At 46.6% G+C, this 24,317-nt stretch overlaps 1 protein-coding gene across 1 annotated transcript in view; it reads right to left on the minus strand.

The window, feature by feature from the left end:
• CHSY1 (chondroitin sulfate synthase 1) overlaps window positions 1-24,317 on the minus strand; it is a 78,509-nt gene that overhangs the window by 3,314 nt on the left and 50,878 nt on the right. The gene's annotated exons all lie outside the window — the stretch shown is intronic.

Consider the following 24,317-nt stretch of genomic DNA (forward strand, 5'->3'; position numbering starts at 1 on the left):
AGGCCACAGTTATATACCAGCCTAGACAATGGACACTTAAAAAGATCATGGGCTGATTCCGTGTCACAAGACAAATGTCATCAACTGGCCAGAGGAGCTGAAACAACGGCTTCATTCCCTGTAGGATCCAATCGATGTTACTGGCAGCAGAATTTGCTACAGGTCATCCAGTCAATAAAGCACAGGTAAAAAGGCTGTAAAGATCAGCAAAGAGCTAAAATCCAAAAGACGAACAGAAGAGAGAACGACTCAAACATAATGGCAATTAAAGGGAGTGCTAAAAGGAAAATCCCAGGCACAGAAAGCCTCCCTTTAACAGTGGTGCTTCCACCAGCTGTTCAGACCCAGCACAAGTCCTGTTTTGTCAGACCTCCAGTTGCATTTTTCCCATTATTGTGGACCGACGTTGAATCTAAGGGATAAACTTACACCTGGGTTTAATTGCCGCTATCTTAACGCACCAGATGTGCCCTGAAATTCAGCGTATCGCTGTGGGCAGCACAGGAGCAAGCTGCCTGTGCTTGAAAGGGCTCGCAGGGATTTTCATCCCAACAAATGTAATTCATTTCAAAGGAAGGAGGGAGGAATTTCAGCCGGACTGAGAAAGAAAGGACATTTTTTTCATGGGTCATCACCAATCCCTAACCCCTTCTCCATTCCTGCTCAAGTTCACCCTCTTGCCCGCTCTCCCTGACGTGATTCCTGCTGCTTTCGTGCTGTCTGTGAGCAATTGAGGGCAGAGGCTGCCTCTTATTAGACAGATCCCATACAGCCACGCAGCCAAAGGAGAACATCTTGGCGATGGCCTCTTGGCAAGCCACAGACGAGCTGCCGGTCAAGATGTATATCCCGTTAGAAGTCACGCCAAGATTTAAAAGAGGTTACCTGGTCTGACCCTGTATTCAGCAGTGAGTTATCCAAATTGAATAACTGCCCCCTCCCTGGCCGTGTTTAAGGCCAGGTTGGATGAGGCTTTGAGCAACCTGGTCTAGTGGAAAGGTGTCCCCTGCCGCAGGGGGTTGGAACTAGATGATCTTTAAGGTCTCTTCCCACCCAAACCATTCTATGTGTCTATGATTCTATGAATGAACCTCATGCTTTCCTGAGAAGCACGTTTTTCCACTCACCCAAAGCCTGTTCTTCATTTGTATCCCTATATTGTTTCCTCTACTACTAACACTTTATTTTTTGCCCACTTTGAACCTCGCTGCTTCTCTAGGAGACCTCAAATCACACCCACTTACAGTCACTCCTGTAAGCACAATTTCTTACAAGGGAGAGCTCACACAGCAAGAACAAGACCAGTCCAACACTGCAGGACCCACACGTATGTTTTTACTGACTCCACTGATCTATCCTTTCTAACACAACACATATACATACAACTAGAAGTATTAAACGCGTACGGTAACAGGCTGGAGATTTCACTGACATTTTAACGACAATGCAACTATAGGCACAGGCTTTCCCAAGAGTATTGTGACATTAGATAAAAATTCTTACATCATGTCATTAGGCAACTATTATTTAAAGGAAAATTGACAATAGGAGTTAGTTAATTTCAAATCTTGTTTTGAATTTATAAGAAAATAAAATCAAGACCATGCAGCCTGAATGCATTTATTCCAAAACTGCCATCTAGGGCATTCTGAATTAGCTACAAGAGGAAACCATGAGAAGCAGAAAGGCTTTTAGATTACACAACAAAGTTTTAATAGAATACCGATGGGTAGGAAAATGTTATGAAACTTTGCAATGGAAGTAAAGAAGATATGAACTCCTAGCAAATGGCCCTAAATAAAATTAATGAGCGTATTTTAAAGCTCTGCCTTGCCACGCAGGAGTAACCTCTTAGCGAGGCTGGTTAACTTCGGAACTTTTAATACTACTTCTTGCCTCTTCCAAAAACTAGCTAACTTCGAAAACTGAACTGAAAATAAAACGTTATCTCACTGGTGCTTCAATGCAAAGCAATTTACAACTGAAACATCTACTAACGGCCACCTTGCTCCAGCCAAAAAGGTGACAACTGTAACAAACCCTGCGCTCCAGCCAACCCTGCGGTGCAACTAATGAGAAGCACCACAGTAGCCAGGCTTTTATATAATCTTATTTTTCAGAAGAATACCTTGCAAGGCTGGCACTGTCATTGTTCTTCCTATGAAGTCTCCTCCTCTCCTAGCATCCCTCGTCTTCTTATTCAGCAAGTGGAACAGGCACGGGATGTGCGAGCATCCTGCAGCCCCGATCCCCCATCTAGGAACACCCCACACCGGTAGGAAACCCATGGAAGGGTAATGGGAGGGGTTAATCGATTCAGGGAGTATAATGACTTATGAACAATTTTTGCACAGTGGCATGTAGTGCTGTAAACTGAAGTCCAAGTGGCTGGCAGCCAACAGAGCAATTTAACCCTTCCTGGGCCGAGGCACCTGCAGACATTCACCTGATGCTGCAGAAGCACTGCGATGCCCACGGGCTTTCCTTCACGATAAGGAGCCCCACGGGGATTGCGTTTTCTCAGCCACATCTACACAACTTGAAAGAAATGAGCACTTCCCTCCATACAGTTTGACAGCTCCACCACCATTAATCCATTTAGATCATTAAGGCAGCGCTAGTCCTTGACATCGGGTTTGATCACTAACAAGGGCAATGTCCGATTATGACCCATCGCTGCTAATCACAGAATCACCGAATCAATCAGGTTGGAAGAGCCCTGTGGGATCATCGAGTCCAACCATTGCCCTGACACCACCATGGCAACTAGACCATGGCACTAAGGGCCATGTCCAGTCTTTTCTTAAATCCCTCCAGAGATGGTGACTCCACCATCTCCCTGGGCAGCCCCTTCCAGTGTCTAATGACCCTTGCTGAGAAGAAATGCTTCCTAATGTCCAACCTGAACCTCCCCTGGCAAAGCTTAAGGCTGTGTCCTCTTGTCCTATCGCTAGTTGCCTGGGAGAAGAGGCCGACTCCCACTCCGCTACTACCTCCCTTCAGGTAGTTGTAGACTGCAATAAGGTCACCTCTAATGTAGTTTCTACCTCATTTGGGTCCAAAACACTACGCTAAATTATACCTATTAGCGCACACGGGCTTTTGACTCCAAGTAATACCAGAAAAGTTGTAAGGAAGACAAAAAAATCATAATTACCTCTTGTGTACATCATTAACAGAGATCAGTGGGTGGGAGAAGACAACAGAGAAAGTAATACCTGTAATTTATTTGTTCCTCCCACGTAGCAGCCATTAAACACAGACACAGGGAGCAACACAAGCACGTCTAACAGACGTTACGTGCAAACTTCCCCATGTCCGTCACCAGAATCTTGCGAGTTGAACTCTTGCAAACTCTTCTTTTAATGAAACAGGTTTCTCTATGGTTCTTTTCAAAAAAAAAAGAACCTTTCATGGATATTAATTTTGCAATGATTATATTCTAAGCATGCTTTATTCTAGTGCAGGGCACTAAGAGCGCAGGGATACAAAGAAGAGCTACTCTTTATTGACCACTATTTACTCTAGACCTGTTGAAACCTTAAAAACCCTAATGTTCCCCAAACCATTAGAGACTGAATGTTTAAACTGTGGTACAGCTGTTGTGGGCACTACTGGCTCGTGTCCAAAAGACCAACTGAAAGGAGAGAGTGTTATGTTCTTCGTTTTAAATGAAGAAGTCTTTTGCAGGCCAAAAAAAGTGTACTGGAGAAAATGGACTTTAAAAATAAGACCAGTTTATGCAGAAACTGGCCTGCAGCCACGGATTAGCCCCCGAGGGCTTTCTCTCACAGCTCCAGATTGTACTACCACGGCCCAGAAAACGCAGCCCCACAAGTTTCATGAAAAGCCATCACGGACAAGACACGTTGTACGGCAGGCTTCGAAATGCCCAAGATGTGCTTTAAACACAAAGCCAAACTAATTAAAAGCCTGAAAGATGGCTAATGTCACCTAGTGCCTGAGCACCTCATTTGGGAGGAGATGAGCACGTAGGTCCCTCTCCACAGCTGGTGCAGAGCCATTCTCCTTCGGGAGTAACGTGAGTGCCAGGACAGACCTCACCCTGCTCCACAGCTCTGCTGCCAAAACTACGCAGGGTGCTCGCCCCCGTCTCCTCCTCGCTCCTCCTTCCAGAGGTGCAGCCGCAGCGGTGCAAGGGGACAGTTCCTGTTGGTTGGCTGAAGTGAAATGAAAGATGTTTTGCACCCACATGCCAAGTAACTGCATGAAATTAATTGTAGCACTAACACAGCTTTGCCACTTTGGAGGGATTAAGCAAAACAGATCACTAGTTTTCTAGTTCTTAAATCACTGCTATAGCTAAATCGATAAAGTATTTTGCATATAGACCCAATGGGAAGGAGCAGTGGGTCTTCGTTTACTGCTGACTTGCCTATGGTGGAGGAGGAGACTGTGGTGACCTCCCGGGATACAACTCTGTGTATTCAGGGTTCTTATTAATGATGATCTTTCCATTTGAAATCCCGATGCTTTATGTGTGATCCCACAGCTAACCACTGACACGACTGAAGTCACTCCTGGGCAGAGTTATTATGGCGGAGACAAACACAGGGAAGTAATGGATAAACACTCATTTCCAGTGAACTTGGCCACTTGTTCATCCCTGAAACCTCCCCAGTTGCCACTACAGGAAAGGATGCAGGAAACACCACTCGGCACTGGGAGATCAGACTTCCCTCTCAGCTGACAAGCGAAGCCCTGAGCTCTGGAGCACGATGAAATGATGTGATCCCTCAGACGAGTTACTTCTCACGCAGATTTCATCACGTACCACTGGTTTGCATTTGCTTTGTTTCATAAATTAAAGAGGGGCAAGAAAACCAGCTGGACATCCTGAACTGCCAGGACTCAAACTTTCCATAGCAGACTGCTGGAGAAGCAGAGGCAGATCCAGCTGTGATATACTGCGACCTCTGAGGGCAATAACTCCAGGCATGCTCTGAAGCAAGAAGTTTATTTTGCACAACACAATTGCCTCTTCTTATATGATACTAAGTGAAACAGCGCCTGTCTCACTCAAGAGCCTCGCAGTGCCTTCTGCACCGCTCTCCTCTCGAAAGTATTCGAGAAAGGAAGCCAAGTATCTAAGGCAAGCTTCAAGCACAGCAAACTCAAGGTCATTGAATTCCCAAGGAATCTGTGTATTAGGAGAGTTACTGCTGGAGTTCAATCTTTTGTTAAAAATACCGAGGAGCTGTTTAATTAAACAACTGTCCTTCTCCCAAGCCTTTCTTGTGTAAGCAAGTAGAAGAGCTTAAAAATTACTTATTCATTTACAGTTCAAACCAAGTAGCCTTTAAAGTATTCCCAGCTTGGCAACAGAAAGAAGAAAGCCTGCAAAAATGAATGTGTCTTCAAAACTGGCATCGTGTACTTCACCTCCGACCTGGAGCTTGATGATCTCATTACCCAAAACCTACACATGGGAGCAATCCACAGCACTTGGGAACTGAGATCCTCCCAGCTATGAAGCAGAGGAGAACTTCCCTCCTCCTGGTCCTGCATTAAACTGAGCTTCAGCCTCCTGGTCTAAACGAGGATACAGGATCCTGGTCTCCTCTTAGTCATGAAATGAGGGTTCCCTCCTCAGGTCTCCCATATTTTGCATAAGGGGGACAAGCTGAATCAGATCTGCTGGGTAAAGAAAAGAAAGACTACTGCAACCACATAACACTCTCAAAAGAAGATGGTTGCTTATTTAATGAAACATCCTTCCCCTTGGGTGTATCTGACACAAACTACACAGCTGCCTTTGAACACTCCATAAAGCCTGGAAGTGCTTCTCTACAGACACAGATCTAGGTTTTTAAAGCATAACCCAGAATATAACCTGAAAGCATTTTGTGCCTTAGGAGCAACCAGATAAAACAGAATATGCCACTTTAGGATATTTAGATTTAACTGTGCAAACCGTAGGAGAGCTGGATGCAATTGCGGGATTTTCTACCAAAAGGTTCTGATTTAACAGAAACAAAACCAAATAAACCATCACTAAATATTAACAAATGTTCTATGCTACGGCTGTTAAAGCAGCAGAACATCCTAGGTGCTAATGACTAATTATCACTGCTATTGCTTGAGAAAGTGTGCTCAAAATTTGTTTCTAGCATAATTTCCAAATTACGAGTCCTGACGCAGAGTGCTGTTCTGCACATGGCTCCCCCTTGCTCGAGTTAAGGCTTTGACCCACAGGGCAAATGATTCAACTCTCCCTCTCCAGCAGCGAGGGACTGCCTCTGTCCCAGATCCAAACCAAACCAGGAACACGGTGACCCGCCACCGATTTGTTCACTTAAAGGCCAAACTCAGGGATGACGCCAAATTACTTGCCCACCGAACACACTGCGTCTCGGGATTTCTTTGCCTTGTTGTCAACTCCACACTTTCAGACTCTGCAGTGCAGGCAACAAGAAAAACTTGGTTTTCATTACGCATTTCAACAGGCCCATGAAAGAAAGAGCCGCAGCCTTGGAAGCCTGTCTCTGCTTTTTCTCATGCAAAGTGTTAAGATTTCAGAGAGGCAGCACGTGACCCTTGGAGGGCAGCTTCTTGGAGATGATGAGCAGAAAGCTTCTGACATCCTGGCAACTATTTTTTTGGATGCTGGAAACAGAGTTAGAGGGATGCAGTCTCCTCTGAGCAAAGACTACAGAAGAGAAGACCTCTTCTGGCCTGCTGCGTGATTTTCCACCATGTGTTTTCAAGAGGCAGTCATGTAATCATTTAGAAATACTCTTGTCCATGGAATTCAAAGATTCCTATTTGGGAGCTACTTTCCACATCCAGGGCGTTTGTAGGAGCTGCGAGCCATGATGGATGGTGAGCCAAAACACTTGGCAAGGCCACCACAAGCTGCTGCTTACAGTGGGGTAGAGAAGAAACCCTCTGCTTGGAGAAACTTCAGCTGCAGCCTAGGCATCCACGCATCATCTCAACATCAGTTCAACATCAGAAATAAAGCCGGAGCAGGTTTAGCCTCTCTGCCAGACCGGCTGGGGACAGCAGTGATTTTGTAGCACACACCAGACCAGGTCTCCAACACCAGATTCTGCGAGAAGCCTGGGGGAAGGATTGTCCCCAGGGGATCTGGCTGCAGGATCCAGCCCCTTCAGCCTTGCCCACATCACCAGCACAGCTTTCCTTTGATGCAAGATGTTTGAGGAGCCCCCACCCCTGAGTAGGTACATGGTGCCCTGCATGGAGACAATGTCACAGTAACAGGTCCACGCTGAGGGACAGCGCTGAAGCAGTCACATCAGCGCAAAGCTCTAAATCTCTCCGAGCCTTCACAGGAGATTATTGTGAATTTAATTAGGCAAAGATTTGGCCTCACAATAGCTCCTGCTGCAGTTCTTCCCTGAGTGTAAAAAGGTGGGGGTGTGTTTTAAAGAACAGATTGATTTTCAAAACTTTTGGCACTTCCAGCTCAAGCAGCACCATTTTAGACGAGGAGGGACACAGCTCCCCTTTTTATGGCAACAGGCCACGCTCGCTGTTTCTGATCCCTCGCAAAGACTCGTGGCAGGAATACATCTTTTGGAAAGGGGTGAGAGGGGAGCTGGGAACGCTGAATAAAATCCTCAAGACAAGGCCAGCTGCTGAACCGCCTGTGTCAAAGCTGCAGCCCTTGGAACCTGCAGTGCCAGGAACAGCCTCAAAGTGACAGAGCATCTTTCGTAACTGCATTTAGAAATCCGTCTGCTCTATGCTCTCCTAACAACCGATGGTGAAACCGCTTCTCTGCCAGCAGCATCAGCATCATCTAATGAAAATTGTCAGAAAACTGGGAATATATCAGATTTCTGATTTCTCTGCTAGCGAGCCCACCTCCCAGCTACCACCACAGCCGCCCCCGTGGGTGCTGCTGCGCTGCGCCTCTGCCAGGCGAGCAGCTGGAGAAAGGAACACTGTTCAGGGGACACTCTTGAAACCCTCTACTCTGCCCTGGTGAGGCTGCATCTGGAATATTGTGTCCAGTTCTGGGCCCCTCAGTTCAAGAAGGACAGGGAACTGCTAGAGAGAGTACAGCGCAGAGCCACGAAGATGATCAAGGGTGTGGAACATCTCCCTTATGAGGAGAGGCTGAGGGAGCTGGGTCTCTTTAGCTTGGAGAAGAGCAGACTGAGGGGTGACCTCATTAATGTTTATAAATATGTAAAGGGCAAGTGTCACGAGGATGGAGCCAGGCTCTTCTCAGTGACATCCCTTGACAGGACAAGGGGCAATGGGTGCAAGCTGGAACACAGGAGGTTCCACATAAATATAAGGAAAAACTTCTTTCAGTGAGGGTAACTGAACACTGGCACAGGCTGCCCAGAGAGGTTGTGGAGTCTCCTTCTCTGGAGACATTCAAAACCTGCCTGGACGCGTTCCTGTGTGACATGATCTAGGCAATCCTGCTCTGGCAGGGGGTTGGACTAGATGATCTTTCGAGGTCCCTTCCAATCCCTGACATTCTGTGTCACCAGGGCCTGTGACTAACTCTGTATCAGCCCCCCAAAAGCAGAAAGCCTTCCAGCGAGGACCACGGTCTCCCTCCCCTCGCCACAGCAAGGCTGCCTGCCTTCATTGGCCACTGCTGAATGCTGGCCTGCTCCGAATGGGAGTGGAGCCGGCAGCCTGAGCAGTGCTGGGTTTCTTGCCAGGGGCCGGTGTCAGCAGGACGCCCCTCCAAGGCATCCAGCAACGGAGCGGGAACTCGTTCCACAATCTCCTGGCTGCTTCTCCTAATTTAAGCTGGAGTTAAAAGACCATCTCCTTCTATTCCTGTTGGTGGAAAACAAGAACAGGCTGTGGAGTTCCTTACAAGCTCCTGCGCAGGCGGATGGTTTCCCTGCTCCTCTTTCACCAGCCTGCGAGCTCAGATCGGTTCTTCGTCTTCAGTCTGGTTTTTCAGCCAGAGCCACCATTTCTGGAGCTGGTTTGAAGACTGTCTACAAGGGCCTGGACTCAATCACCAGCTTGTTTCACACGGGGAGCGGCGCAGGATGACAGCTTCCAGGGTTCACTAAAGCTGCACAGCATTGTTCTGAAGTGTGCGTTTCAAACGCGTGCACATTCAATTTTTTGCCAAAAGAATTGTTTCATGATTGCTCAGAGGAGGGGAGGGAAGTAAAGCCACAAACCCTTGTTTTATGTGGAGAAGCCACATGTTTCAGTCAGCCCATGAGGACCCTACAGCTGAGCCCTGGCCCTGGGATAACACAGCTTTAGAAGGCTGCGATGGCAAAGAGCATCGTGCGGTAACACCGCTGCTGCAGACAGAATTTCCACAGTGAGATGCCACGATTGCGAAAGTGTTTTTCTTGCGCTTATATCATTACCACGCAGGACTTAAAGCCTGCCCACTATTCTGTGCTAAGTTTAAAAGCAAAATCTGCCCTTTGTCTCATCGCTGGAGAACACACATACACCATCCAGCGTAGACGTGGCACTGCCAAAACCGTACGGCGACCAAGGTCTCTGCCTCAAAGAGTTCTGCCATCTAAAACACACAGCGGTTTGGTTATAAAAGTTACAGCTCCTTGATCAACGGGGGGATCAGCAGAGGAAGTTTGCCCATTCAGAGGGCTGACGATCTCTCAAGAATTCGACCTTCACGCCCTGTATCTCAAAAGCCCCATAAATTGTGCATTAACAGTTCTAACTACAAAGGTCACCTATTTTTATTACTCCCTTCGCTGAAGCACAAGGGATAATATATTTAAAATAAGGCACGTTTTAGGAGAAAGTAGTGATTTATTAATGCAAACTGGAGCCTCATTTGGATAGGGTTGGCAGGGTGGGTGCAGATTCAACACCCCAGAAAGCAGAGAAAAAGTGGTGAAAGAGAAAAGCAGTGAAAGAAGGGAAGGGCAGGGAAAGAAGGGGAAAGCATGGCTGCACATGCACAGGTTTGGGACCAGCTCACTCCTCTACAGTTTTGTGTACGCCCCAAACTAGAAGAAAGGCCACATCTTTCTACGCAGCCACAGCTTTTATTGTCCTCCTGTCAGTGGAACAACTTTCTCATGATTAAAACGAGCTGTCAGGCAGACTGGCATTTCCCTCCCCGCAGTGTCCAAGTTAGCCCGTTCGTTCAAATATGGTTAAGATTTCACATAGTGTTGCTGGCTAACTGTATATGGTCTGAGGTTTTCTGGAAGTTTGCTGTCTGGCACAGTTTGGAAAAGTAACAAGCAGTGTAATTCTGCAGGGCTCTGTAAGCGAGTGCCTCTTGCATTACACACAGTCTGTCAAACCAAGGGGCTCACCTCTGAGCGGGTGTGCAGAGGCTGATGTACACCATCCATCATCTAGTTTTGACAACAAGAATATTCAACCGCTGCTTTTGTAATGCCCTAAATTAAAGCTGGAGATGTGGATACCGATAAACCCAGTTATGCTGAATGGGAATGCATTAGCCACCATTAGAAAAGTACAGGAAAAAAATAAATTAAACACTGCCTCAAATATTGCCAAGCTTGGTGAAGGATTTGCTACTCACACAACACACCGAACTCTTGAACGTGAGCCACGCACACACAAAGAGCTTTTCGGTCCCTTCGTAGGGTTTTCTTTGTTCCTCTGCTTCCGACCTGGAGGAACCTTCGTTCTGCTGGTTGCGACTGAGCTGCTGCAGGTGAAGTTTTGGGAGAGCGGACCTGGCTCCAAAACTTGTACCTGTTACCTGCAGCCACCACTGCTGGGTCCCTCCATCCCTCCAGCAGCCTGCTTTCGCTCAGGTAGTGCTTTCTTTCTCTTCCCTCCCCGTTGAAGGCTGCAGCCCCCCTGGAGTTGGAACCAGGCAGCTTGGAGGAATTTTAACATTTTCATTAGTGACTTTCCCTTACCCCAGTGACACTTCTCACTCATCTGGGAGACAAGGGGCAGCAGGAGGAGCAGGGAAACATGGAGATCTTCTAGGTGGGTTTGCTCGCTGGGTCAAAGTCCCAACGCTGCTGAGGACAACGGAGAAAGGCGGGGAGGGAGGAAAAGCCATTGCTGAGAAAGCAGAAGCAGCTGTAGCCAACAGATGGAGAAGGCTGGTGGAGTCAGCAGCTTCCTTCACCAGACAGCAATGCCTTGTCTTCTTCTGACCCATTTTTAGTTGTTGATCGAGGACATTTCAGGGATTTGACTCATGAATAGCAAATGACTTACGCTGGGTTTGCCAAAGAGCCTTCTCCTTGCTGCAGGAAGGCAAGGCTGCTTTGAAGTAGCTCCTGAACCAAGACAATTTACAGCCTGACAGCTTAAAGCTGCATTGAAACGGGTACTCGTTTCCTCGGGGCGTTATAAATCGCCGCGGTTCAGAGGCAGGCGGGCCACCGGCCCGGGAGGGCAGGGTGCATGGATGGGGACTGTGTTCTTCTGCTGTCCCACGAAGGCACGTCCACGAGGGAGCCAGAGCCCTTCAATGGGGCTTTCAGAGGGACACACAGGCCTACATTCTGCTGCATTTGCCTTAGTACTCTTCTGAGATATACTTGTGTCATCTGAACTGCAGGTTGTTCCCGAGTTCAGTGCGGTTTCGAGTTGGAGCTAATAAGGGCTCTGACGTGAACCCAAGGAGCAAATAGGTGCCCTCCCAACTCACAGCCGACAGCAGGCTCCGAAACCGCTACTGGGAGCAAGTTTTTGCAAACAGGCTCAGCCGGCAGCAGAGGGACATATTCCCCATTGCTGATTCAGCCCTCGGGGTAGCAAAGGTGTGTCAGAAAGCAAGGTGGGCACTGACACACTACCTGCATCTTAAAATAGCAGTACCATTCGACACAGCTCATCTGGCAGGGCCCTGAGGCACCCAGAGAGCTCAGGGTGGGAGGAAGGCTCTCACTCCGCTCAAGGACATCTGCCAAGGACATATTCTATACCAACAATCTGATTTGGGATGCCAACTCCAGCGTTATCAGTATTTTTCTTCTAAAGCCTACAGAAAGAGCTACGCACGTAACCCAGGATTCTCACCCCTCGTTTCATGGCTGCTTTGCCCATCGCTGTTTGGGTTTTTAAATCAAAGAGCCAGCGGGGCAGCGTGCTGGACCACGCTTTTCATCAAGCCGTGCCTCTTGCTGCCTTTGCCTCTCCTTGATGCGAACGCCAAAGTCAAATACAATCCACCCACCCGAAACAGATGTTAGAAACCTGTCTGTCTCTCTCCAGCCGTCCTCTGAGGTCTGGCCTCCTGTCAAACGCCCGAGGGGATAGTTTTCTTTTTTATTTTTAAGGCAATGGTAATATGTTCAAAGGCTTTTTTCTGTTTGGAGAAGGCAAATCTACACCTGGTCCAGAACTGCTTCAATACACACCAGCAAATAACAACCCTCTGTCTCTGGGGGAAGTCTGACCTCTTGACTTGCAAAATAGCTATTTTCTGCCTTCACAGGAATTTTAACAGCTAATTCAGTAGCGTCACAGGAACACGGGTGACAAATCGAGTCCAGTCTATCCAGTGTGCCACCTTTTTATTCGGCAAACTGCCTAAAGAGAACTTTTATTTTCCCCTCTGGTATTACCTTTGTTTCTACAAGTCTTTAAGCCAGAAGAATACCGAGATGATCTGCTGGGCATTTTGTTCTCCATGGATACAGTGCACCATTGTAGTATTTATCATTGCAGATAAAGAAGAGCAAAGGATGGGCAAAGAGAGAGGGAGAGAGTGGAAGGGAGAAGGCACAAGGGCAGACCAGAAGAGGCAAGCTTGCAGCACCGCTGTGTCACTTTATAATGCTTTTTAAGCGAGATGCTCCTTTCGGGTACTTTATGTCCTAAAAAAACCCCAAAACATAACAGCAATCTGTGTTGCGCACAGATGAAAGATGGAAAGCATTATGCTAACCTTCAAATGTAGCTTGGGGGCCTGGTGCATCACGGACTGTTTAGTATTAGCATTATCCAGAAAAGCACTGAAAAATGCATTGCAGGATATTGAAGAAATCTATATCCGGATATTAAAACTAGTATTCAGTAAACTGCTAGGAGTGACTATCACAATACGGTCAGACCACAAGCTTAATGAAGTCTAGGAAATAAAGCACCGTGACTAATTTGAAGCACATTAAAAGAAATCACATACAAACTCCACTAAATCCATCAACTCGGAAAGGATTCTTTGCCTTACTTGGGACGGGTGAGGAGGCAGACACGTGATTTACACTGATTTATGCTGATTTTCAACAAAAGTACTGCCTGTTCTTGAGGTCTGGGATTTCACACTTGGGAGGATTCTTAAGAAAAAGGTTTTACAGCTGGAACCCAAGTGACGTGGCCCGAACCCGAAGCCCTGGCACGCTCGGCGCCTGCCTGCTGCTGCCTTCCCGTTACGCAAAGCACTGTCCTCTTTGGCAGCACGGTGAGCAGCCAGGTTTTGTGACCCACTAGCAGAGTAACAACGTCACCTTAGCAGATGTAGCGTGTAATTTGCAATGAGTTGAGAAGTAGGTCAAAGCCAGTCTTCCTGGCCCTGAAAGCCCAGCTTCCTGGGCTCCTTGTAGGTTGTTCTTCTTCTGTGGTGTAGCCCACCTGTCCACTCTGAATGGGAAAAAACCCACCCTACTCACTAAATGTCAGCTTCTCCATTTTGTCAAAGGGCTGAAATACACTGGGAAAGTAAAACAACCCCACAGCATCAAAAAGCACACATCAAAAACCAACCCTACCCAAAACACTCTTCTCATCTTCATCCTTCAGACAACTCCCACTCAGTACTGAGACTGGAAACTGTCTTGAAAGGACATTTACCTGAGCTGGTCTGCTCTGGTTTTCCTTTAAGTTCCATAGGAGGAGAGCAACTAGACAGGCATCAGATGGTTCACAGGTATGAGAAAGTGCGCAGGAACAATAGCTGATGACTTGCTCAAGGCGGCAGTTGGAGCTTTATGAGCTGCAGGGGCTCTGCACAGATACCACGTTAGATAGGAAGTTGGGTGATAAATGCCAGCCTGGAAATTTCCTTACAGGAAAAGAGATATACTGAAGACTTGCAAAGAGCAGAAGACAGTAAGGGGTCGTAGTTTATGAGAGTAGTTGGGACTACTGCTAGTAATTCATGCCCTGAGTGCTGCAAAATGCCAGAAAGAGTGAACTGTGTGAACTCACCAAGATGCAATTTCTAAGAGATGCACCAATTCATGTCATTGCTGAATGATGTCAAATCCACATGTCAAATCCACTCCACTGGTGAATTAGCCAGCTCTGTATTAGGTTTCTTCCTTCACTTGCAAGTTACAGAAACCATTACCCTGACATAATGGTTCGGGTTTTAATAGCATGAATCTTTTGGTCATAACCATGAAGAAAAAAATAATAATAATCTGTAAGCCTCAGTGGCAAACAAAAGAATGTAATATTTAATTCTCTTGCCCACTAAATAATTATGCTTATATCATGCTAAAATAAAAGTCTAGGTTGTGCTTTCTGCTATTAAAAAAACAAGGAAGAGATCAAACTGCCCATATATATGGAATTATAAATCCAAGCCGTATATAACCCAGACCAAAGTATGTAATCAGGGCATAACAAACGGAGTTTAATAGTCAGAGGAAACCACAGCTCTGGAAGACATTTAAAGGAATATTTCCATTTTCCTAGGTACTATATCAGGTTCTTGGCCAGACATTTTTGGTTGAACTGTACTAAAAATATAGTCCCAGTTTCAGAAGACAAAAATTTTAGAGGCATGACGAAATGTGAAAGGTAATTGCAACGCACCGCTGAGCTATTTTATTGCATTATCAAACATCTTTAAAGAGTAGATTAGCTCACAGCGCAAACATTCCGGTTTCCCTGATGTTTCAGTCCTGGCATCCACACAAGCAGCAGAAACAACCGTTCCCGAGGATGGGGGAGCGGTGTGAGGGAGCTTCTGGAGCAGGTTTCCTCGGCACAACAGGCAACGCTTCCCATCCAAGAACTACGTGGAAGAGCTACAGCCCCTTTGTAAATGCAACCCGGGAGGATGGCTGGGAGGGGTGTGTGATCACTTGCCAAGCCCTTCTCAGCAAAACTGAAATAGCCAAACGGTTATCGGCATCGCGTGGGTCCCCCTGCAGACATAAAACTGGGGGGAGCCGATGTGAAAAGCTGTTGGAGGGGCTGCAGGAGCCCACAGCCCCACGGAGTCAAGACCTGCCTTCCCCCTCATCTTCTTCATTTAACCCTAGCCTCTTCCCTTATCTTCCCAGAAAGAGAGGGCACAGCATCAATGTGCTAACGTCTTAATAAGTCACCATGCCCAAATACGCAGGCAAGCCTCGGGTTGCCCACGATTAGAGAGATTGAACTCTTAAGAAAAGGTAAAAAGCACAACCAGAAACAGCAACTGTGCATGTAACAGCAGGGACTCCCTCCACCTGCAGCAAATAACACACATCAGTGGATGAGATCTGCACTACACAAACCCCTGCTTACCTAGGAAATCTGTGCTTACAATGGCTGCAGTTACGCCTTCCTTCTGCTCTCTTTGCCTCCCACCTGCTACAACAAGGAGCTCCATTAGTCACAGTTATTTTCCCTTCCTCTTCCCTCTCTGGCTGGTTAGTCCAAGAAATGGATTGAGTTATCAGACAAAAAAGCAGGGAGATAGGCATTAATCTCTGCTTGTTGAGGGAAATAATAATTACTAAACAACCTTTTGTTTCCTTTGTGCAACCAGGCTCAAAAATTAAATAACTGCTCCCCCTCCTTAAACCTCTAGGGAACCTGCATGCAGGTGGATCCAGCATGGCATGGGATGCAGGGAATAAGCAACCATCCCTCGAGAAAGGAAAATAGAGGAGAAGCATCAAGGTCTTTAGTTAAGAGTGCACAGCAGCTATATGTTGCTACTATCTAGTATATGACATTGCAGTTTATTGCTCTATAAAGCCAGTTTTAATCCTGAGGGCTGTCTTCGAGCAGTAATTTAAACGTAGGATCTAAAACCTGACACTACAAAACTGAAGACTCATTTTAGACAAGACTGAATGAATTGTATTTTGAATGTTATTTTTATAAAAATGTACAGACTGCCATAAAAACTAACCATGGAGAAACTACGTCCAGAATACGAGGTGTCAATGGTCAAGCGTATCCTCATTAGAGGGTGGCCAAGTGATATTTATTTAAAGTGTTATGCACGATGAATTAAACATTTATTTTGTATCACCCAGTAAAATATCTGAACCTCATTTTGGCAGCTGTGCAAATTCTACCCCGGCTGCACTGACGACTGACTGTAATTCCTTTGACTTTCATACAGTTTCTCTGCTCATTTTAAGAGAAAAACCTAAAAATCAAGAATGCCAAAAATGCAAACATTTGTGTATCAGCCTGCTGTATGCAAAAGGAGGAGGAAAGCAGATGACCCCTCAAGACATCACCTTTATTAAGGTCGCAGATGGAATTACAGCGTGACAATTGAAGTCTTCGAAGACTTGGCAACCTCATCCTGTAAGATGAGGCTCTTGATGACTCTTCTAAAAGATCTGGGAACACAGACTTTCCGCTCCCGGATCAGTGGCTTAAACAGGGACCATATTAAACATAATCTTGGAGATCTGACTACCGGTTCCTTTTCCCCCTAAGGAAAGAAGGAGCCTCACAGATTCTGGCAGGATCCCCCCCGCAGATCCTCCTGCCCACGGTGGCTGAAGCTAGAGATGACAGCCTGCAAGAAACTCACGTCAGCCTGCTATTAATATTTACCCAGTCTAAGAAGTGTTTTGGCATGGTTTTAACAGGATTGCAAGATTTATTCCATTTCAAATGCTCTTTGGACCATAAAGCAGAGCGGTGCTGCTGTGTGTCACCGTTTCGTTGAATCAGCAGTAGAAACATGCCACTTTTCCTACCTCAGAACAGGCCTGGAGGGCAGAATTAGCCTCCACTACCCAAGGGATGGCGACAGCAGATGACAAAGTAGTTGATACAAAAACTAATAACAAGAAATTGAAATAGGAGCTGTTGACACCTACTTCTCTTGGGCACAGCAAATTCAAGAGGCACGTTGTGACAGACCAGCATTACTTCAGCGCCTGGTGCACAAAAGAATTGTCACCACATGTACTGCCCATTGTAGGGTGGTTTATGATGAAGCAGGAGTAACGGGGTGGGATGTTCTTAAAAAGCACAGGAATGGGAAAGAGAGGGCTACAAGCAAGGCTGCTGGAACTTGCTTAATTTTATTTAATTGAACGGGCATTAGCTTAAGAAGAAAAGGCATTTACAAAGGCCAAGCCACAATTTGAACCCTAGGTGTGGGTAGTTACTATCTGACAATAATGGAAACAGGGTTTCATTACTGATTTAAAGGTGTAACGAGATCCGAGAGCTGAAAACAGGCACCACACTGTCAAAGTGGCTAAACTTTTGAACAGCTTCACCAAAAGGGACACAGTGGGCAAGGTAACACGCCGCTGCCCAACTACTCAGACTTCAAAATTAGATTAAAAAGCATTTTTAAAAAAATATGCTTTAAATAAAGTCTCTGGGAGCTGTTGCACAGTCTCTGGGCATAGAGCATCCTGGCGGCTTAGATGTGACTATCCCGTCTGGACCAGAACCCACAAATTCTCTATTTCGCTCATTACTTTATGTCATTGCCTTTATCTTGCTCAGCTTGTTCCTACTACTCACAGCCCTTTGCTAATAAATCTTTATTACTAGATCTGCTATTTCAGAGCTTCAGCAGCTGTCTGCCAGGATCAGAGCAGATTTGCTGTTGTTAAATGTATTTGTGGTAGCAAAAGATACTGGTGGAGGGGATCAGAGGGGCACGGGTGCTCTGAAAAGTTGCTGAGCATCTCACAGCAGACCAAGTCTGATGTAAGATACAGTTGTTTTTTCTAAGAGGTCTGGCTAGTCAGCCATGCTGATGGTCACTGTGGGTCACCAGAGCTGGTGTCAGGAATATTTCCTATCCCAGGACAGAGGGGAGAATAAATCCTTCCCCCAGAATGCTCTCCAGCTGCAACGTGGGATATGACTCTCTCTCAGGACCACTTAAGTACCTCTCACCTCATCAATCATTTGTCTGTGGAGAAGCTCAGGAATTAACCTCTCTTGTCTCTCCTGAGCAAAACTGGATCAGGCTGAAATTCTTGAGTTAATACAGAGCTACCTGGGTGAAAACTTAACAGCCTGTGATGCACACAAGGTCAAATGAGCAAAGTCCAGGAGGGGACACGACTAAGTGCTCTACAAGCTACGACTCCAAAGCACAAGCACCACCTGCTTTTCCAATCGCTTTTACTCTGCACAGAAAAAGCGAATTTAGAGCTGGGGCTCCGAGGCTGCAGCGTGGTGGATCCGTATCAGCCGCAGCATCGCTCTGCCTCTCTCCCCGCCGCAGGGAGCGCAGCCCAGCGGTGCCAACCGCAAGCATCCAATTTCATAACGAGTTAACGGCACGTCAGCAGCCAGCTCCGGGCACTGCCGTACACCGCACCTCGTGGAAAAACCATCGTCAAACGCTGTGCGAAGCCAGTGAGTTAAACACTGCCAAGAACCAGCTGAAAGCAGTCGCAGTCTCCCCATCAACGTGGACGGGCGACTCCCATGAACCTGCAAGGACACAACATTCCTCCAGACACCAGCAAGCCCAGTTGCACATTTCATGCCGCTTTGGTAATGACACTGGTTTGAAGCGATCCAAGCCTCAGCCCCAAAGGATACGTATTTGAGAGCAGGAGCTCCAAGTTAAGCTGTGGGCACAAAAAGTGACTTGGCATTAAGTAGCATTTTGCTGTGCTCAGACTATTACCTTGGGTGGAGCACAGCAGCTGGTCCAGCTATCCCTGAAAGGCACTTTGCTGTGCAGTACTGCTGTATCCTCTGAGTTTTGTCACTGCTGGAGACAAAAATATCCTAGTTTGATTTTAAAAGAGTGGATAGGGAGTGCTGACTCAGGATTTTAGCTTTCCCTCCCCAATGGGCCACCACGTCCCAGTAATGCTGGGAAGGTGCTGTGTTCCCAGACCCAAAGCAAGAGGATAAGGAAGAAATAATTCTTTGGGCTTTTCCAACAGACAGCAAAAGACACTCAGTGAGAATCTGCGTCAGTACAATGTACCAAAACTCAGCAAAACTCTCATTAAAATGCAGCCTGATTTGCGTCCAGAGAAAAACAGCTTTCTCTGCAATTTCTTCCTCCTCTCGCAAGACCTGCCAGCAGCGCACGATGCCTCGGCTGCACTGCGATGTGGGGAAGCTCAGCAGACATCAGGATGAGCCTCAACAAATAACAAGCAGTAGGTTCAGAACAGGGGGGAAGGGAAGGGATGAGAGAAGGCAGCAGATTACTGGCCGTGACCAAGGGTATCCTCATTATATAGAAAGGAGATGAAAGGCTTTACTTAAAGTACCAATGTCAGTTCAATGTATTTATAAGGATTCAAACAAGTCCCACCGGTGCAGAACAGCCCGAAGGAGCTTTGTGTTCCTGTAATTTAATGGCTCTTCGTTCACTGAAGTCAAAAAGAAGTGGCAGATTTCAGTGAGTCCTCGGCCAGGCCCTGCACAGCTTCCAAGACTAAAGCAGACATCGGTGGAGAGTGCACTGAACTATGGTGGGGCAGCCTGAATTAAAAGGCTGTTGTAAAGCAAATCCTCTGATAAGAGCAATTAATGCTATCCTAGTTATGTCTTTTCCCATACTTGCCACCATTCTGCTGCCTTGTGCAGCCACGAAGGCACTCCTCCCAGGCAAAAATAAGAAACTATAAGTGAGGTGGGGACTCGAAATTCTTTTCAATCCAGCGTACTGAATACAAGATATAAAAAACCCCTCTGCAGCCTTTTGTTCCATGATGTATTTTTATTACTGGCAAAACCATTAAGCTTGAGGTTTTCTTATTTTATCTTTGCATTCAGTTTTTTGGGGTGGTGTTATTTTGCTGGTAATCAAAATGGCAATAGTTCATTATATGCTTTGAGGTTTCCTGCACACAAAAAGAAAAAAAAAAAAAGGCTGTGCTACTATTCCTGTCTCTACTTCATCCCTTTTGCTTGCTCTGCTGTGGGCAAGACATCAAATCATAACCAGCAATTTCGTCTGCCTCGTAGTTACCAAAAATTACTGCTGCACCCACTGGTGATTCACAGACCGAGCACGACACACATGCACACATGCCTGGTACCAGGACATCCATCTGAACTAGCAGAACTATATCTTTCCTTCATTAAAACATGAAAGCAAGCCAGCCTAAAAAGTCTCCCTGATAAACTAGTGGAAAACACACATGCACTTCCAAAGGGGGTTCAGGCTGATTAGCTGGAATATTTTCAAATCAAGAGGATGATACTGGGAGCATTACACATCCTTGAGATAACTGAAATGTACCATTCTTTGTCAAAACGGGTATGTCCGAAGGCAAAAATCAAGGCACTTCTATGAGAAATGTATCTGCCAGAATGCCTGGTTATTTCTAAGGAAGGCATGGAAAGGGAGAGAACCCCTCCCAGCATCAGTGTGTTCAACCAAAACTCCAGCTCCAGTCAGCCAGGATGGCCCTTAACCTGTCTGGAAGATGACCCTGCAGCAAGGCATGGCTCAGCATCCCCCTCAAACACACTCCGAAGCATCGCCTAACACCAAACTCCATCACGCCATCCTCCATACAGTATTTGCAGAAGAACACGCTCATTTGCATCCCCAGAACAATAGAGAAATTAACGGAGATGACTGCAATTCATACAGCCTTGTGTCTGCAGCAGTGGAAAGGTCAAACAAATTAAAGCTCTGAATTCTGGGCAGAGATTTCAAGCTGGCTCTCTAACATTCGCAACACAAGGGAATAATTAGAAAACATCCATCAGCTCCGTTTCCGTTAGAAAGCCCATTTCTGTTAACATGGTGATGAGCTGTCCTCCTCATAGCTAGATCTGCTGTCAGATTATGGTCAATTATTTCTCCTCAAGTATTTCCACTCGCAAGCACAGACTTTACTTCCTTCAGCTCTCAGATCTCAGACACCCCGACCACACACAATACCCCTCATACCCCTCGCAGAAAGAGCACTGCATCCCCACAGAGCCAGCAGATAGGCTGAGCCCTTGCAGAAAACCACCACAGCTCCCAGGGACATCAAGGAGGAGGAAATGGTCCCTGCATTAAAAAAATCTCTAGGTACATTTTAAAAAAAAAAAAAAAAAAAAATCACAGGATTTCTCCACTGAACACATGAAACCTGCAGCACCTCCCTCCTCGTAACTGCAAAGCCTTATTCAAACGCTCAGTCCTCCTTTACAAGGAAACATCCTGCTGAGCCACAGGATGTTTTGAGATGGGAGGACAGGACAAATACAGGACACTGCAGCTTAAAAAGCACATTTTATATGAGGTGTTCCACGTGAGAGCTTGCACACCCAGATGTTTCACTCCCCAAGGAGCTGGCGCGACCTTATTGTTAACAGATGCAACCAACCTGTCCCTCCCTGGGACGCAGAAGGCTGCTCAGAAGAGACCTGCTGTTTTGGCACTGCCTTGGGACTCCAGGCTTTTGCGTCTCACAGCTGAGAAGGAGACTGCCAGTTTCTGGAAATCTGGGTAGGGATCCATAAACCTGAGCAATGTCCCCAGCTGCACTGCAAGGAAGGTGCCAGGAGAGATTCAATGCAGGAGCCTCAGCAGCGTGACCGAAAGGAGAAGAAATCCCTCGCCAGCCACCCTGGCAAGGAAAAAAAAAAAAACGATCTGAAGAGATGATTTAATATCAAAGACTATTCTGCCCCAGGACAGCTCTCAGAGAGAAATCACAGGGGGAAAAAGATAGGAGAAGCCCATGTGAACGATTTCCCCGCTGCACTGCACCTGCTCTTGACACGGCTGATCTGTCTGCTTGTTGCGGGGTCTCTGTGTCGATCGTGAGCTCGCGCTGAACCAGCATCTCCTGTGACGCCCCTTATTCCCCCAGGTACTAAACTTGCTTCCCAGCTCTTGACAGACAGCAGCAGAGTCCCACCTGGAGCATGGAGCAGCAGACAGGTCCAGATCTCCTTGGATCCAGGATTCCAGAGAATGGGCCCTTGCATTCAGCATCATCCCTATGCCGAAAGAGTCACTCCTAAGCCCACTTACTCATTAATTTATTCCCTGGCACAGGAAAGCTCACAACCAATGCACATTTTTTTTGTTGTAGCGTGGCTGCCAAGGCTAATATTGATATCTGGCCATAATCCTTCCTAACCCCACGGAGGGCTTTGGCAGATCAGCATGTTGCAGCAACAAGGTTTGGGGGTTAATGGGTGCTACATAAAACCATGCCCTCGGAAGCTTTCAAACGTGTTTCTTGTCAAATGTGATGAGGACACCTCCCACCGTGCCCCTTCCGTGCCGTCCGGCCGAGCAGCCAGCTGCAGCCCTGCCCTTGTCCCACTTTCCCAGTTTGCATTTGTGGCCCTTTTCCTACATTTTTTCTTTTAAATTTCATTTAAAATGTTTGTAAGCGCTGGGTTAGCTGAAGCTCTGTTGCCTAGAAATGGCACCAAAAGAAAAAAAAAACAACCCAGACTTTTCTGCCTTTGGAAATAAAAATGTTTCGGCTGCCAAAGAAAAGAAAAGAGTTACACCCATGTAAAGCTTTCACTTAGGAAGAATTAATACAGCCAACTGTTTTTGGATGGACTGCCAGCTAACTACAGTATTAAAAAAAAATAAAAAAAGAAATAAGAAAAGAAGAGGCCCAAGCCCTGTCCTCTCCCATTAGACTCACTCCAGTTTCTAGCTTCTCCTGGGTTCCTGTTCGGAGGGAAATCCTCCGTCACCTCTGTCTAGACTGCTCACCTGATTTTTTACTGGAAGAAGTAGTGCTGAAAATTTATACTCTCAAGAACCTGAGATGCAGCTTCCAGGACCACAAGCCTTTCAAAGCACATGTGCTAGAACACACATTCAAGCTATATTTTATATACTTACAATATTTTATATACGTGTCTCTGTAGCATCAACCCTAGTGAAATCCCCTGCTATGCTATTTCCTTGCTGACCATCAATTCAAACATTCCCATCCACAAAATGCTTCAGAAGATGCCCCTTTAAAATAGAAGTTGCATGTGCAACTCCTAGCATGACTTTCTCTACATGCTATAGGATTCTAGCTCGATCCCCAACGCCTCCCACAGAGCCAGTTAAGCCAAAGGTCTGTCCAGAAGAACATGTAATCTTGCATATAATCACTGCTGAATACATAGCCATACTATCATGGAATGGTTTGGGTTGGAAGGGACCTTAAAGACCATCTAGTTCCAACCCCCTGCCACGGGCAGGGACACCTTCCACGAGACCAGGTTGCTCCCAGCCCCATCCAGCCTGCCAGGGAGGGGTCAGCCACAGCTTCTCTGGGCAACCTGGGCCAGTGTCTCACCACCCTCACAGGAAAGAATTTCTTCCTAATATCTGATCTAAATCTCCCCTCTTTCAGTTTAAAACCGTTTCCCCTCGTCCTCTCACTACATGCCCTTGTAAAAAGCCCCTCTCCAGCTTTCCTGTAGGCCCCCTTCAGGCACTGGAAGGCTGCTAGAAGGTCTCCCCAGAGACCTTATCACAGCTAAACTCCCAGCCTGGATAATTTGAGATTTTATTCCTCTATTGTCCAACTGCAGATTTCATTACAGACTCTGTGAATGCCTCTCCTTTAACTTCCTTGACAATCATTAGCAATAATTAAGCAACGATGATGCAGAAGACAGAAATAAGAGGTTAATCAGAAGGGAGTGATTTTTTTTTTTCCCCTTTTAAACAAGTGCAGTTTATGCTCATGAGCGAATATTTTCACAACTGCCCAGCAAACACATGTGGCAGGGGAAAAGAAACCCTGGAGAAATCAGGCTTTTTTGTCCCCCTTGGCTTTAACGCTGAGAAGCAACACTGAGGGCACATCTCAGGAGCTTGCTGTAGCCTGTGCTACGTAAGAGGACCCGCTTCAACACCTCTCCTTGCGTCACCTCCCAGGGCAACAGGGACACTCTGTTTTGCTGCCTTGACATAAATGACTTGCATTAGCACACAGCGCTGGACAGGCTGTCAGAGGGGCTGCCACAGGCTGGACTTCATTACTCACTTCACATCCTCGCTCTCCTGCAGCACTGAGCATCCCTCGCCTCGGCACCGCAATGGGTCTCGCTGCTGCTCCCGCACTGTGCTCTGCTTTCTGCTGTCTGCCCCCTCCCCAGAAAAAGAGTGAAGGGATTTTAACACGAACTAGATCAGCTGCTCCACCCTTTCTTCTAGACAAAGTGGTGAGATAAAGAGGATTTCTGTATTGGACGTAATTCTCTTCAGCAACACGAGCTGAAGGAAACACATCAAAATGCATCAGTTGAATTTTCCCACTTTA

This window comes from Nyctibius grandis, chromosome 11, assembly GCF_013368605.1.
Source record: "Nyctibius grandis isolate bNycGra1 chromosome 11, bNycGra1.pri, whole genome shotgun sequence".
Classification (NCBI taxonomy): domain Eukaryota; kingdom Metazoa; phylum Chordata; class Aves; order Nyctibiiformes; family Nyctibiidae; genus Nyctibius; species Nyctibius grandis.